We start from the raw sequence: 14,015 nt of genomic DNA, 5'->3' as shown, positions 1-14,015 counted from the left end.
ATTCAGCTAGGGAAATACAATGGGAATAATAATCATATTACTGCAATGTCTTTCTTTTCTTTAAATTAAGCTATGCAAGTAATTTATACCAATCTCCTTTTCAGAGGCAGAAATGAAGTCTGCTTTTGTATTTAAAGATAACCTCAGCATAGCTGACAATCCTGGGCAGTTATGGGGGTGGTGAAGGAAGGGAAGCAAAGTCATTTGAGAAAGTAAAGACATTCAACTGCCAACGAGGAATAAATTTTAACGGATGTAGGAAGAATCGTTTGTAAGAAGTGCAGAAAATGCAAAATGGTATTATTAATAAGTAACATCATTAGAGGCCGTTCTTTCTAACCAGTCACACCTCTGAATCATCTCGGGCTTCCCTGACTTCCTAGCTTTCTGTACCCTCCAGCAGTGACGCCCCTTCTCCCAAACATTGTCAGGGGTTTCAGTGCCATAGTCAAAAAGAACCTTATTATCTACCTGCTCCCCCAGCTTCTCTCTGAGTGACACACCACCCACGCCTCCTCCGCACAGTTTTCCTCCTCCCATGGCTCCCAGAGGGAACGTGAGGAGCAGGAGAGAGAGACCAAGGCTACCCTCGCCTGAACCCCGAAACGACGAGGCTTTAAGACCCTTATTCACCCACTGAGTCTATGCCCTGGCCGTTCTGCCAATCCCCGCCGCGCGCTGCGGGAGTATAAGCCAGCCCTGCGCTGCGCTTCCAGCTGCGTCTGCCCGAGCGCGGCACGTGCTCCCGGCGCTGGCGCGAGAGAGCGAGCGCCACCGCCGCGGGCCCCGCAGCCGTTCTGCCTGCTGTCACCGCTGCCTCCATCGCCGACACTAGCGCTCCAGCTGCAGCCAAGGCCGCTACGAGAGCGCAGGAAGCCCTCGAGGAGCGGCTGCCTGGGGGCGCAAGGCTCAGGGCGCGCACCTGGTAAGCACAGCGCCTTTTTCTTTCTCTTGGCTGTAGTTACCACGGATATAGGATACCGCTGGAGCCCCTCCCCCAGTGCAGGGATGGAGAGCAATCAAGCAAGGGGCGGGAGCTGGGGCTAAAAAGACCCAGGAGGGCAAGTGGTGGGCAGGTGGAGGGCTGGTAGAGCCAGGAACGCTACGAGGTCCTGCAAGTTTAGAAAAGTCACCCTGCAAGGACGTGTGCTGTGTGAATCAGACATAAATTTAAGTCAGGAGCCTGGGCTACCGCGGTATCGCTCCAATGGGAGGTTTATGAAGATCATTTTGCTTTTATTTGCATAAGTGAGGGATTTAAGTGGGCTTGTTTCCATAGAAAACGAACTAAAAAAAAAATCAGAGGAGGAAAAGATAAAGATCCGAGCCAAAGGATACGTTTGGATCTCTCTCTCTGTGTGTCTGTCTCTCTCTCTCTCTCCCTCTGTGTGTGTGTGCGTGTGTGTGTGTGTGTGTGTGTGATGCCAATACATGTGCACGAAAGGCAAGGATTTAGGAAGGGAGATGGGCTCCTCTATCTTTGAGCCCATTAGGTGTTTGGGGGAGCTAATAGCAGTTGCTGGTGCTTCACCCCAAAAAGAGGCAGCGAAGAAGGGACCCGACTGGGTGTAAATGTCAGTTTCCATTTCTAAAAGGACTACAGCATAGGAGGGAGAGGTTTTCTGGAACTGTGGGTCATGTAAAGATGGTACACCTGCAACTCTGGACCTATAAACTCAAGTTCATATACTCCCAGTGGAGCTTGGAAGACATGTTTACTCTTGGTTCCTTTATGGAACTTTGGCAAAAATAATCTCTCTCTCTCTCTCTCTCTCACACACACACACACACACACACACACACACACACACACACAGAGAGAGAGAGAGAGAGAATATGAAAAATGAATACAGGGAAGAGAAGGGAGCTGAATATGCCTGAATAGGCTGAGTAGGGTAGTAGAAGGAACAAGAACAGGGTGATCGGGTTTGGCATCACTGCGTTCATTCAGTTCTACCCTAGGTAGTTCCTGGGCAGATCTCTAGAGAAACATGACCTTGAACAAGCCCCTTAACCTTCATGTACTCAGTTTCTCTATTGAACAATGTAGAGGATCTTCTGCATTTGGGGACATGAAGGTCCCATGCAGTACTGTCTATGTATGTGTTTGAAGATCTGCATACTAAGAAGTAAGAACACTCATAAAATATGGATAAAGGAAGCTTCAGGGGATTCTTCCTCAAAGTACTAAAGGCAGTTGGCAAGATCCTGACTGTGCTGTTGGGATAAAGCATGCTGAGAGGTCTGTGGAAATGAGTGAGGAAAATCCAACCTCCAGCCTGTAGCTCAGTGAACTTGGAGTTCTGAGAGCTGTTTAGAAATGTTCAGATCCAGAGAGCCTAAAGTCATATGCTATTTTTTTAGTGTTTTATTATTTATTTATTTTTATTATACTTTAAGTTCTAGGGTACAAACCTGCACGTTGTGAACAAGTCATATGCTATTTTTAAGGTTAGCACTGAGGAAGAAGGTTTGGTGGCAAGGAAAATAAGTGTCAGTCCAGTTTAAAGATTTGGTAGTCAGGGCAGCAAGAAGAAGGTTTTAGAGTAAAACATAAATGCAATGTAATCTGGGCAGAGGGGTTAGGAAGAGGAAGATAATGGATATTCCCCCTGAGACAAGGATGTCTACACTCCTAGGAGACAACTGGGACCTACCATGTCCTTGACACTCCTTCCACCTGTCTGAGGAAGGCACAGGTGCCCTTTCTCACTCAATACAGGTTTATTCTTAGAATTTAGGGATTTGTATCCCAGGTGCTGAGATATGACGGTAAACATGTGAAAAGTAAGTCCTGGGAGTGCCTCCAGCTCCCTTGCCATGTGAGCATCTGTTTGCAGAGCTGGTCTACCCATCCAGATTCACCCAGGAGTCTATGTTCCTAAAGGAACTCACTGTGCCACTTGGTGGCACCAAAAAGTTGCGCAAAGAACTCTGTTCTCTATAAATACAAACTACCACCCCTCCCTCCTCCGCTCTCTCCCCTTCCCCCCATCCCCCCTTTCTCAGTAGCGGGGAGATTGCTGCACACGCCGCCCTCAGCTCGGCTGTTCTGCGCACGCTGAGCGGAGGGAATGAGCTTGAGATCATCTTGGGGGGGAAGCCAGGGACTGGAGAGGCCGGCTCTGCCCTGCTGATCCCCGTGGCCCAACTTTTCGGGGGGCTAGCTAGACCGAGTCTCACTGCTCGCTGCGCAGCCAACAGGGGGGTAAGCTTGCTAAGTGTCTGTGTGCCCAAGTGTCCCCTGGCCAGAGAAGGATTTAGCATCTATAGGCTTGCTGAGTAGCTCATAGTGTGGTTTGGGGGAGGGGGATGCGGGTGGAGCAGGGGTGGCCAAAGCTGACAAGATTCAAGTCTGTTCCATTTGCGAACAGCCTTAATTAAACCTGTTGGGGAAAAAGGCGCGAGCAATGGGGTGAAGGAGGGAAGAGCTGCAAGGGTTGAAAAGGAGATTCTGCATGCCTTCGCATCCGAGTTCCCGCTCTCTAAGGCCAGGTGCGCGTGGTTTCGAATGCAGAGTGTGCTCCCACAAACCACCCGAGGGCTCGGAATTGTGAGAAGCAAAGGTGGAGAGGAAAAGAGGACGGAGAATTGCTTTTCAATAGATCTGTTAGGGGCCGCTTCGTGGCGCCTGCTGCAGGAAGAGGGGGGACAGCGGGTGGTGCTGAAAGCACATCTCTTTCACTCAGGCTATATTGCCTCTCTTTGAACACCAGCCTGAGCCCTCCCGCTCTTTCCTCTTCCATGGATTTATCTTTCCCCTCGAACACAAAGCCTGCTAGTTATCCCACGGCGGGAGCATGAGCGGCATGCCAAGGAGGAAGCCCAGGCTACAGCGACTTAGGGAAGAAAACCCAGGGCAGGCCCATGAGTGCGGAGGCTAGCCGTTGGCCCGAGCCCAACGTGCATTAGGACCTCTCCAGGGAAGTGACAGGTCTACCTGGAGGGCTCTTTCACCTGGTACTCGAATTTACAGCTGCCCTCATTTCCTTTCAGAGGAGTTGCTGTGTGGAAGGGAAATTTAGGAGAGGATAACAAGCGCTTGTGCTTATTTAGACACAATCTTGATGCTGCCTTAGCTGGACTGTTAACATCGAGTAACCAGGGAGATAGGGTCTCCAATACTTTACTTTTTCAATAATAAATTGATACAGACCAGTGAGAAGGCAGCTTCTCCTTTTCACCTTCTTCTCCATTCGCTACATGGGATTTTATTGTTCAGAGTTTCTCAGGACAAAGCTAGAGCTAATTTGTGTCTCTAATCCTGGGCACTGGCCATTTGAAGCAGCCAAATGTGCATTGACCAGGACTACGTGCAGCCCTTCCTCCAGTGGGACATAAGCAGGGGTTTTCTGTGGAAGTCTTAGTTGCATGACATTCTACTGTCAGCTGTGGAGTGTTCGGGTATGCTACCTCTTGTTAGGTGTGCTTTATGCTGTTTTCTTTACGGAGTGCAGGGAGTTTCCTCCTTTAATTTCTCAGTTACCTCAATGTAATTACACATGTAAGAATCAATTGTGGCTATTTCTGTTCTTTATGCATGTTTATTTCCATTTAAACATGCCATTGGTTTAGGACTTGAAAATACTGCGTCCTGAACTCACTGGGTTAGTAGTGTGCGTCCCATCAAATTTCCAGCCTTCTCCCCGTGAAATCTTGTCAGCACTCTGGACAGATCTTTCAAGTTTCTTAGGAGAAAAATGTACATAGCACTTCCTAAATAACAGCTTCTCTTAAGAGAAAAAGCTTTCCCTAGTCATTTACACTCCACATGACAAAATATACAATCTAGATATTTTAATTGCACCCCCTAGAGGTTTGTGCTATCACACAGGAATGTTTTGGCTGTGGACTACACACTCACAAAAAGCCCAAACTCTTCAATGTTCACTTATGAAACGATGTGTCGAGATTATTTGGGAGAGGGAGTTGGTATCTGAATAATCCAAGTTTTTCACTTTACTTCCATAGGTAGACAGGCCTTTACTATCACTTTATAGTATACCTTATGGACATGATGACAAACACCCAGGGGGAAATTGAAAAATTCACTCATATCTATTATATCCAACCAGCAAAAACTATCCAGACTTTGGGAATACTTGATTAACTACATACCATTTTTAATTTTGGCTCTGATTATTAACATTGTTGTGTTTCATGTTAAAATGACTTACCTCATCAAAGGTGCTCACTTTTGTGACTAAAGCATTTTAATAATTCTACTTTTCTTATTTCTTTCCAAAACCCATTTAATATTTTATAGGAGTCTTACTATATTGTCTTTTACAGAATGATCATTTTGGTTAGAGAAACTAAATTAAGTGTCAATAAAATGTAGGTGGTACTACAAGTAGAAAATGTGAGATGAGGTTGATCATTAAAAATATTGTATTTATTTGTATACCAATTTTATCCCAGGTTTTCTATCCTCATGGGATGAAGACAGAGCTATATACAAATGTTTTATCTTACACATTCTTATTGTATTATGTATACGTACATGTGAGGTACTTTTATGTGTATCTCGATATAGATAGATCATGTGTAAACCAACTTTATAAAATATTAGATACTACTTTTTATATATGTTGATATATATATATGTTATATGATAAAGCTGATTTGGCTGGTTTAGAGGTTGGATATATTGAAGATGTATTATTACAAAGCAGGAAGATTCTGCACTTTAGAAATATGTGTTATGTGTTATATTCATATTCAGAGAAATATTAATTCTAGTCATTTTAGTCAGTGAGTGAAGCTTAGGAGAACATAAGAAGACATGAGCATCAAAAGAAATATTTTTAGTGCATGATGTATTTATATAACCCAAGAAAAGAAACTTCAATTTTTAGTTTTGAATTTTCAATTATTTGTAAATGAGATAGTATCTTGATATTCCTTTATCTTAGTTGTTTAAAATGTGTTTCTAAAAAACATTAAGGCATAGGTTTGCTTTCATTTCTTTTAAATTCATAGGAGATGAAAATCTATATTTTACCTTTCTGAATCATCTTTTAACTATATATAACTTTTGTCAGAAGGGCCATCAGGCAAAAGTCTTGGTGCAGACTCATCCCTGCTCTAATAACTACTATTTATTAAGCACATCAGGCATCATGCTAAGCAGTAGGTATGTTATTTTATTTAATTATCATATCAACAATACAAGGCATTATTTGTTTTTCCTTTTCAGTTATAAAAACTATGTTTTTTATTTTACTGTCAAAGAACAGTGCATAGTTTATGCAGTGTTCACTGTGGGTCACTTTATTTTTATTTGTGCAATTAATTCATTATACTTATTTAATAACATGTACTGCCATAACCCATCCCCCATTTTGAAAATAAGGAAACATATATTTCATTCATATGTGTGTGTGTGTATATATATATATATATATATATATATATATATACCATTTACCATATATGTAAAAGACAAAAATAATGGAAATATATATACATACATACGCAAAAGAGAGAGATTTGATTTGTTTGGCACTAAAATTTACCCTGTTTCCTTTGTTTTGAGCTGCTTTACTCTGTGGTGTGGCTAAACAATAAACATTATGGGTTTATTTTATTGTGGTTTCCAGTGAGTTGTAGTATGATTGGAAGTACAGGCTCTGGCTTCAAATTGCCTGGGTTTGAATCTCAGCTTTGTGGCTTACTACTTGTGTGACCTTAGGCAAGTTCCTTAAATTTATGTACCTCAGTTTCACTATTTTCAAATTGGGGGATGGGTTATAGCAGTACATGGCATGGAGTGAATATGATGAATAAATTGCACAAATTAGAAAAAAACAATAGGTGCAGAAGGAAAACCACCATGACACACATAGACATATGTAACAAACCTGCACATTCTGCACATGTATCCCATTTTTTTTAGAAGACATAAAGAGAAAAATAAATTAAACAAATAAAGTATCTGACCCATAGTGAACAGAGCGCAAACTATCAATCCTACCCAGGCCTTTGGATGTCGAGTTTTCTGCGTTTCCTATGTTATTACATTTAATGTTCAACTGCCCTATGGATTGTGCCTTATTTTTATTTTATGACTTTAATGATAAAACATAATACTAACATATATTAAATAACTTGTCCAATGTCCCACAGTACAAACAAAGGTGACAAAGCAGGTATTTAAATCTAGGATCATCTGATTTCCAAACTTTTATGATACTGACCTACAGCTTACACACATATATCAATTTTTTTGAATTCTACTAATTTTGAGTCAGCAGCCCTTCCTCTGCAAGGGAATGTGCAAATATCTACTTTTCTCATATATTCAAGAATATTTTAAAATAAACATGCAAATGCTTGAAGATAATCAGAAATCAAAATAATACATAATTGCTATCTCAAATATCTCCTTTTTTAGTCAGACTGTAGAAGAAGTGTAAAAGAAAGACTTAGATGCAAAATATATATTTTCTGTATATATGATTCTATTGGTCTTGCAAATATATCAGATTCAAGAAAAATTCTCTAATGATTAGTTGTTCACAATAATGCTGGTTCAGGCCATGGGTTTTAAAATTTTGAGTATAAATGTTCTGAGGAAAATGAAATCTTGTAATCACAGTGATAATAGTGAGCACTTTAATAATGCAACCTTCTTACATTCATTATATTTTACAGAATAATAATCAAAAATATTTTTTGAAAAACAATTTGTCTAAATGCATAGTAATGTAGAATTATTCAAAGACATAGAAGTAAATAATACACTATTATATCATTGTTTAAAAATAAATAAAATGAAAAATCAACGTGTAAATTAATTTATAAAGTTATCGTTATTGTTGTAGTCTTGTTAAAATTATAATAAACTTTGCATTTCCTATCAAGAGCAGCCTTTGAATTTGGGAAGTATATCGTAGGATACTCTCCTCACATTCATTTCTTGTAATTTGTGATACTTAGAACTATGCATATTTAATGTAAGGTAATATCAACCTTGACTCTTAAAACTTAAATTTGTCTTTCTCAAATTGAAATTTCTACCTTTTCAACAAGATAATACAGACAAATAACTACATAAACATTGAGGAAGGCAAGCCTATTTCAACCGTCTCTCCTTAGCATTATTTGGAAGTTTCAGGTAGAGAATTTCTAAGACTGATGGGTCCAGATGATTGGCTCTTAGGTATGCTCTTCTTTCATGATTATGTCGACCTTGCCAGGATTAACTTTCATGTAAATTAGTGTTTTTCAACTGGAAGTGACTTTGACATACAGGCGACATTTGCTAATATCTGAGGACATATTTGTTTATCAGAGCTGGGAGGGGATGGCATTGTCGTCTAGTGAACAGAAGCCAGGGGTGCTGCTAGACAACCAACAGTGCACAGACAACATCCGCCCACAACAAAAGATTATCCACTCCAAAATGTCAATAGTGCTCAGGTTGAGAAACCCTTATCTAAATGATGCTAGGAAACAGAGTTTCCTATATTTACTTGATTTGTTTGTATGCTTTCTGATGAATTTATGTACGTTACATAAGAATTTAATGGAAAGCAGAATCTCCAAAATGCTTTGCAATCAATGCATGAGGTTTGAATAACCAATTCACTTGTTTTTTTGTGGGGAGACCTCGTTATTTGTTTATTAAGTTTGGGCTTTGGAGCCAAATATAGTTGGATTCATGTCCTGGTTCTGCCATTTATTGTAGGTTTGATACTTTGGAGAAGATTCTTGACCTCTAAACTTCGATTTGTAGAGGTAGTAACATAGGTAGTAATTATACCTACCTTACAGGGTTATTGTGAGTCTTACATTAAATAATTATTATACATTATTTAGCAGAAAGAAGGCACTTTATAAATATTATGTATTAATAAGTAAGTGGAGATCATGTTATAGAAATGTAAAACCACAGTCTCAAGCATTTAATGATACGTAATGTAATATATAAATAATGCTTTACAGTCTTCAGAGGTATACCCTTAATAACAAGAAATCAGCTGAAGGCTACAGGATGGGTAAAAGTCTAAAATCCCTGCTTTATAATTAAACTGAGACTAGTTAACAGTGGATTGCATCATGTTTATTGCTTTGCTGCAGAAGGCTGTTCCAGGTCTTCATAGACTGCTAAACCACTTGTTTAAATGATTTACAATGATTTAGTGAGCTCTATTGAACTGCCAGAACTTTTTAATTAATGGATAAAATTACAGATTTCATCTTTGTACAATAGTGTTTTATGGCCCTTTTTTTGTTGAGGGGGTTTCAGTTAAAATATGGCCTATACTTTGTGGGGCTAAACAGTGGGGATGCTGCATTTTCTTGTTAACAAGGTCACAAATGTGTGATTGAGATAGTAATGACAATGGAGCTTTCCTCAGACTACAGGGTTCTCTGTATCATTGCACCTCAGACTGTCTCTTATCTGTGGTATGCACTTGTTTTCAGAAAAATATATCAGATGCATTGATGGCATATGCAATATTGACACCCCTGACTGTTTGTGATGAGGCCACTGATCAGGCAGAAGAAATCATTTTAGTGTTTATGTCCTGAGCTGTGTGATTTGCTTGTGTGGAGATTAAGTTATATAAGAGACATCTGTGCCAGAAAGATGGTCAGTATTTTAGAAGATTGTTGAAAATAAAGGACAATGTGAGCTGTGAATCTGATTATATAGTGTAGATTGCAATTTATGGCAAAGTTTATCCATCAATATCTCTTTTTCATATCATTTAGGATATAATATGAGAGTGTGTGGTTACCTGATGTGAAATACTTTTGTATGTATTTCAAATATGTCTATTGTTTTCTATAATGTGCTAGTAATTAATTTACTATGCTAAGGACCCACAAATATAACACTGAGTAAAGCATACTTCTGAAAATAGGTACTTGAACTAATATACTATATAATCAAACTATTAATACATTTACCCACTTTTTAGTGAATTAAATGTCACCATATTATTAGAGTGTAGATCATAACATTTTAAAAGCTTTTTTATCATTACAAGAATTAATGCCTCCCCATTATCTACAGGATAAACCTGCCCCTTTATTTCTACTGACATATTATCCCCACCATCTAAAAGCTATAACCTAAAGAAAATAATTTATTTTACTTGAGAGTTTGTTTCCTAATATAAGAAATTGGTGTTCTTAGACATTTCTAGAAGTATTATTTTTAGGTAGATGTGAGATCAAGAATGAAAAAAGGCTCTTTACGCTGAAAATAAAGTATTGTGGTATTTTTCTTCATCTTTTACTAGACACTTGTTAAAATAATGAATGAATCTTGTGGTGAGGTTGCACAGGAGAAATCTCACCACAAGGAGAAATGGCCTTACTCAGGAACTTATATAGAAGCAAGAGAGAGTAGATCCTCACAGAAAGAATATTGGATAGTTCTCAGAATTGATGATGTTAATGAGACAGATCTTGGAGTGAAGTTGATATCATCTTTTATATTCTACATTCATCAATTGTAAACTATGAGAAACATTTATGCCAGAAATATCATCTTTAAATAATTGTGCTACAAAGATACTTTCAAAAGCAAGCAAAATGCAACATTGTTTATGATATTAAGACAAATCTATAAATAACGTTAATATCTAACAATAAGGAATAATTAAATATTGGTACACATATAATTGAATGCCATGCAACTGATAAAATTAAATAAATGTTCTAAATGTGACTCTTGGCTCTGGTACTACCCACTTGCTTGGGAATCTGGGCCAAGCCTCTGTATCTCTCTGAGCCTCAGTTCTTTTCTCTGTAAAATGTGCATACATAACTTATTTTACAGTTTGTATGACAACTAAATGTCATTTCATGTGAGATACTTAGCAAAGTGAACAACACATGATATGCCCTCTGTATATTTTAATTGTTATAATTGTCCCCATCATCCAAATGAACTGATATGAAAGATATTTATATTATACAAAGAAAATAAAAATATATTATGAGAGAGATTTCATATTAAAATTTTATTTAAATAAAAAATAAAATATTATAAGCTTTGAAAATTATATAAGAGCTGATACCAAGTTGTAAACTATGATTAAAATTGTGTTTTGAGTGACATTTTGTTGAATTCAAGTCCCAGGTCTGCTATGAATCATTTGCTTTCCATGGATCTCAGTTAAATGGAATCATCTCCAGGGCCCTCTCTAGTTTTGTGATGCTATTTTCCTTAAACATCCTACAATATTAGCTTGGTAATGAATACTGTAAGAAAGTATAAATAAATTGCCATGTGAGCTTGGAGGATAGAGCAAACACTGCCAGGTGAGGGATATGGTAATAATTTAGGAAGGGGCTATTTTTAAATATTAGCTTATTCAATACTCACTAAAACTCTTTGGGATAGGTACTGCTGTCACTCCAATTGCCAATAAAGGCATGAGGCTCAGAGAGGCTAAATGCCTAAAGACACACCGCCAGTCAATGACTGTGCCAGGATTCCAATTCAGGTCATTGGACTCCAAGCCCATGCTCTTAACAACTCTGCCATGAAGACCATTGGAACAACTGCATATCAGGGATCAGAAGCAGCATGTGCAAAGCCATTGGAATAAAACAGTGTATACTTGGACAAGAGCCTAACTTGACTAATAGGCTCCCAAGGAGGAATGGATAGAAGCAGATAAGGTGTCAAGGGAGAAAGTTGCAGAAATTTAGAAAGCATATCCCTCAGTTCCAAATTAAAAATACGAATGAATAGTAAATATGTTGTATTACTATATTTATAAATTTAGAAAACACAGATGAAGACAAGAAATAAAATTAAAAGTACTATATTTTTACTACCCAGAGAACACTCTATTAATGTCAATGTATATGTTTCCAGTCTTTATGTATGCATACATGCCCACCCATAATATTTCTTGAGAAAATCAAAGCATACCGTCCCTTTATTTCTGCATGATACAACATGAATACTTCACATTTTACTGCTTCTCTCTCCTCACTTCACAAAAGGAAGTTTCTATTCAAAAAATCGTTCAGTCTCCTTTGCTGATTATTCCTTACCATTGAACCTTGGAATTCCCTGGGGCACAACCTCTGGCACTAGTTTCTTTTCTCTTTCCACTTCCTCGGTGATTTAATCCAGTTTCATGGCTTACAAAAAGGACTTCTGTATATTCACACCTTCACATTTTATCTCCTGTTCAGACCTCTCTTCAGAATTCAGCCCCCTACATCTGCCTGCTCATTCAATGATCTCTTCTTGAGTTTCTAGTATGTGCAACTTGATATGTCAAAATTGAACTTATGTTGTTTTGTTGTTTCCATCCACATCTTTGCCGCCGCATTCTCCACCACAGCCGATGCGACTCCATCCTTTTTGTGTTCGGGCTGAAAATCTTGGCGTCCTCATTGATTTTTCTCTTTCTCCAACATCCCACGTCAGCTCTAATAGCCAATTTGTTCACTCTACCTTCAAAATATATTCAGAATCCCAGCAGTTCTCACCACTTGTACTTACCGTATCTCCAATCCAACCACTATCATCTCTCTCACCTAAGTTAGTGCAAATTTCCTAATTGCTCCTCATTTTCTGCCTTCGTGCCCTTATTCTTGTTAAAATTTTAGGTAGAATGTGTTCCTCCTCTGTTGGAATCCTCTCAGACAAACGTTCTCATGAAATGTTAAAGCCAAAGTCTTTTAAAGTCCAAACAGGCTCAACATCACCACATTACCTCTTGTTCTCCATGTCTTCCTTTCTCTGCATTTTAACTTTTCTACAGCCACATGAGCCTGTTTGCTACTCCTCAGCACACTAAACATTAAGTCTGTCTTAGGGGCTTTGTATTTGCTTTATCCTTTACCTGGAATGTTGTTTTTCTAGAGATCTGCATGACTCATTCCTTTAATTCTTTTAGCTATTTACTCAAATGTTATTTTTTCAGTTTATGCTTCTTTGGCCACATTACTCAAAATTTCCTATATCTCTGGCACTTTCTATACTGCTTCATTGCATTTTGTTTTTTTGCTTTTAAACACTCAGCACCATGTAGCACACAATATTTTACATATTTATTTTGTTTCTTGTCTCGCAAACCCTCTTCGAGTATAGGCTCCATAATGATGTGACTTTATATCTATTTTGTCCATAACTGGATCCTTGGGGCATAGAAGGGTGTGCTACTCAATAAACATTTATAGAAAACACATGAGTGATGCGGATAGATTTGATGTATTCCTTTCAGGTCTATTTGGAATTTATACTCTATGAATTTCTTGTATTTTGATTGCACATAAGATGACTTTCTATTTAACCTTATAATAATCTGAGTAATGGCACAGTTCTTTCGCATTTCTATGTCATAATTTTTTTAAAAGTATATTCCAGGTATCTAAGTTCATAGGTAATATCTGCCTCATCAGATTAGGCTTCATAATCTGATGAGCTATAATTTGGGGTGGATATCCAGGCAATGTAAACACACTTGTACTAGATAACCTACACACTGTACCTTCTGTGTCTCTATGAGCTGAATCATGTTTTCCCTGGAATGCTCGTTACTGTATAGTTTGAAAGGCAACTCCTGTAAGATTCTATATCTCTTGGATGTTCAAATTGTGTCTGGGTGGCCCTTCTTGTTTTCATGGACATTGGTAGTATCTTTCATTTTTTTGATAGGAAGGGGCTGTGAGGCAGCAAGGAATAGTTAAAACAATGTGTTAGAAAGTCAACAGGCATAGACATAAATTCTAGCTCCATTATTTTCTAAGTGACCAGCTAGTTTTTAACTTATCAAAACCCATTACATCATTTATAAAATGAAGGTAATAAAATAATACAGTTCAAACATCCCAAATTCAAAAATTAAAAATCTGAAATGCTCCAAAATTGCAGCATGTTTGAGTACCCATGTGACACTCAAAGGAAATTCTTATTGGAATATTTCCAATTTCACATTTTAGGATTTGGAACGCTCAAGCAGTAAGTAAGTATAATGTAACTATTCCAAAATCTGAAAGATTCTGAATCTGAATTTTGGTCCTAAGCATTT

The 14,015-nt window shown here is 38.3% G+C and overlaps 1 protein-coding gene across 4 annotated transcripts in view; it reads left to right on the top strand.

Annotated features, from left to right (window-relative positions):
* The first annotated feature begins 601 nt into the window (after positions 1-601).
* GRM5 (glutamate metabotropic receptor 5) overlaps positions 602-14,015 on the top strand; it is a 562,738-nt gene continuing 549,324 nt past the window's right edge. The window contains exon 1 of one of the 4 annotated variants that reach the window (XM_057299211.2): positions 602-925. The gene's annotated coding sequence lies outside the window, so the exon portion shown is untranslated. Of the gene's footprint in view, positions 926-3,012; positions 3,209-14,015 lie in introns of those variants that run through there. The other 3 variants (XM_003832988.5, XM_034933511.3, XM_034933512.3) reach the window with 3 other exon arrangements.

The sequence above is a fragment of the Pan paniscus genome, chromosome 9 (genome assembly GCF_029289425.2).
Source record: "Pan paniscus chromosome 9, NHGRI_mPanPan1-v2.0_pri, whole genome shotgun sequence".
In the NCBI taxonomy this organism is placed as follows: Eukaryota; Metazoa; Chordata; class Mammalia; order Primates; family Hominidae; genus Pan; species Pan paniscus.
The sequence above is the reverse complement of the archived record's forward strand: the minus strand, read 5'-3'. Positions and strand labels throughout refer to the sequence as shown.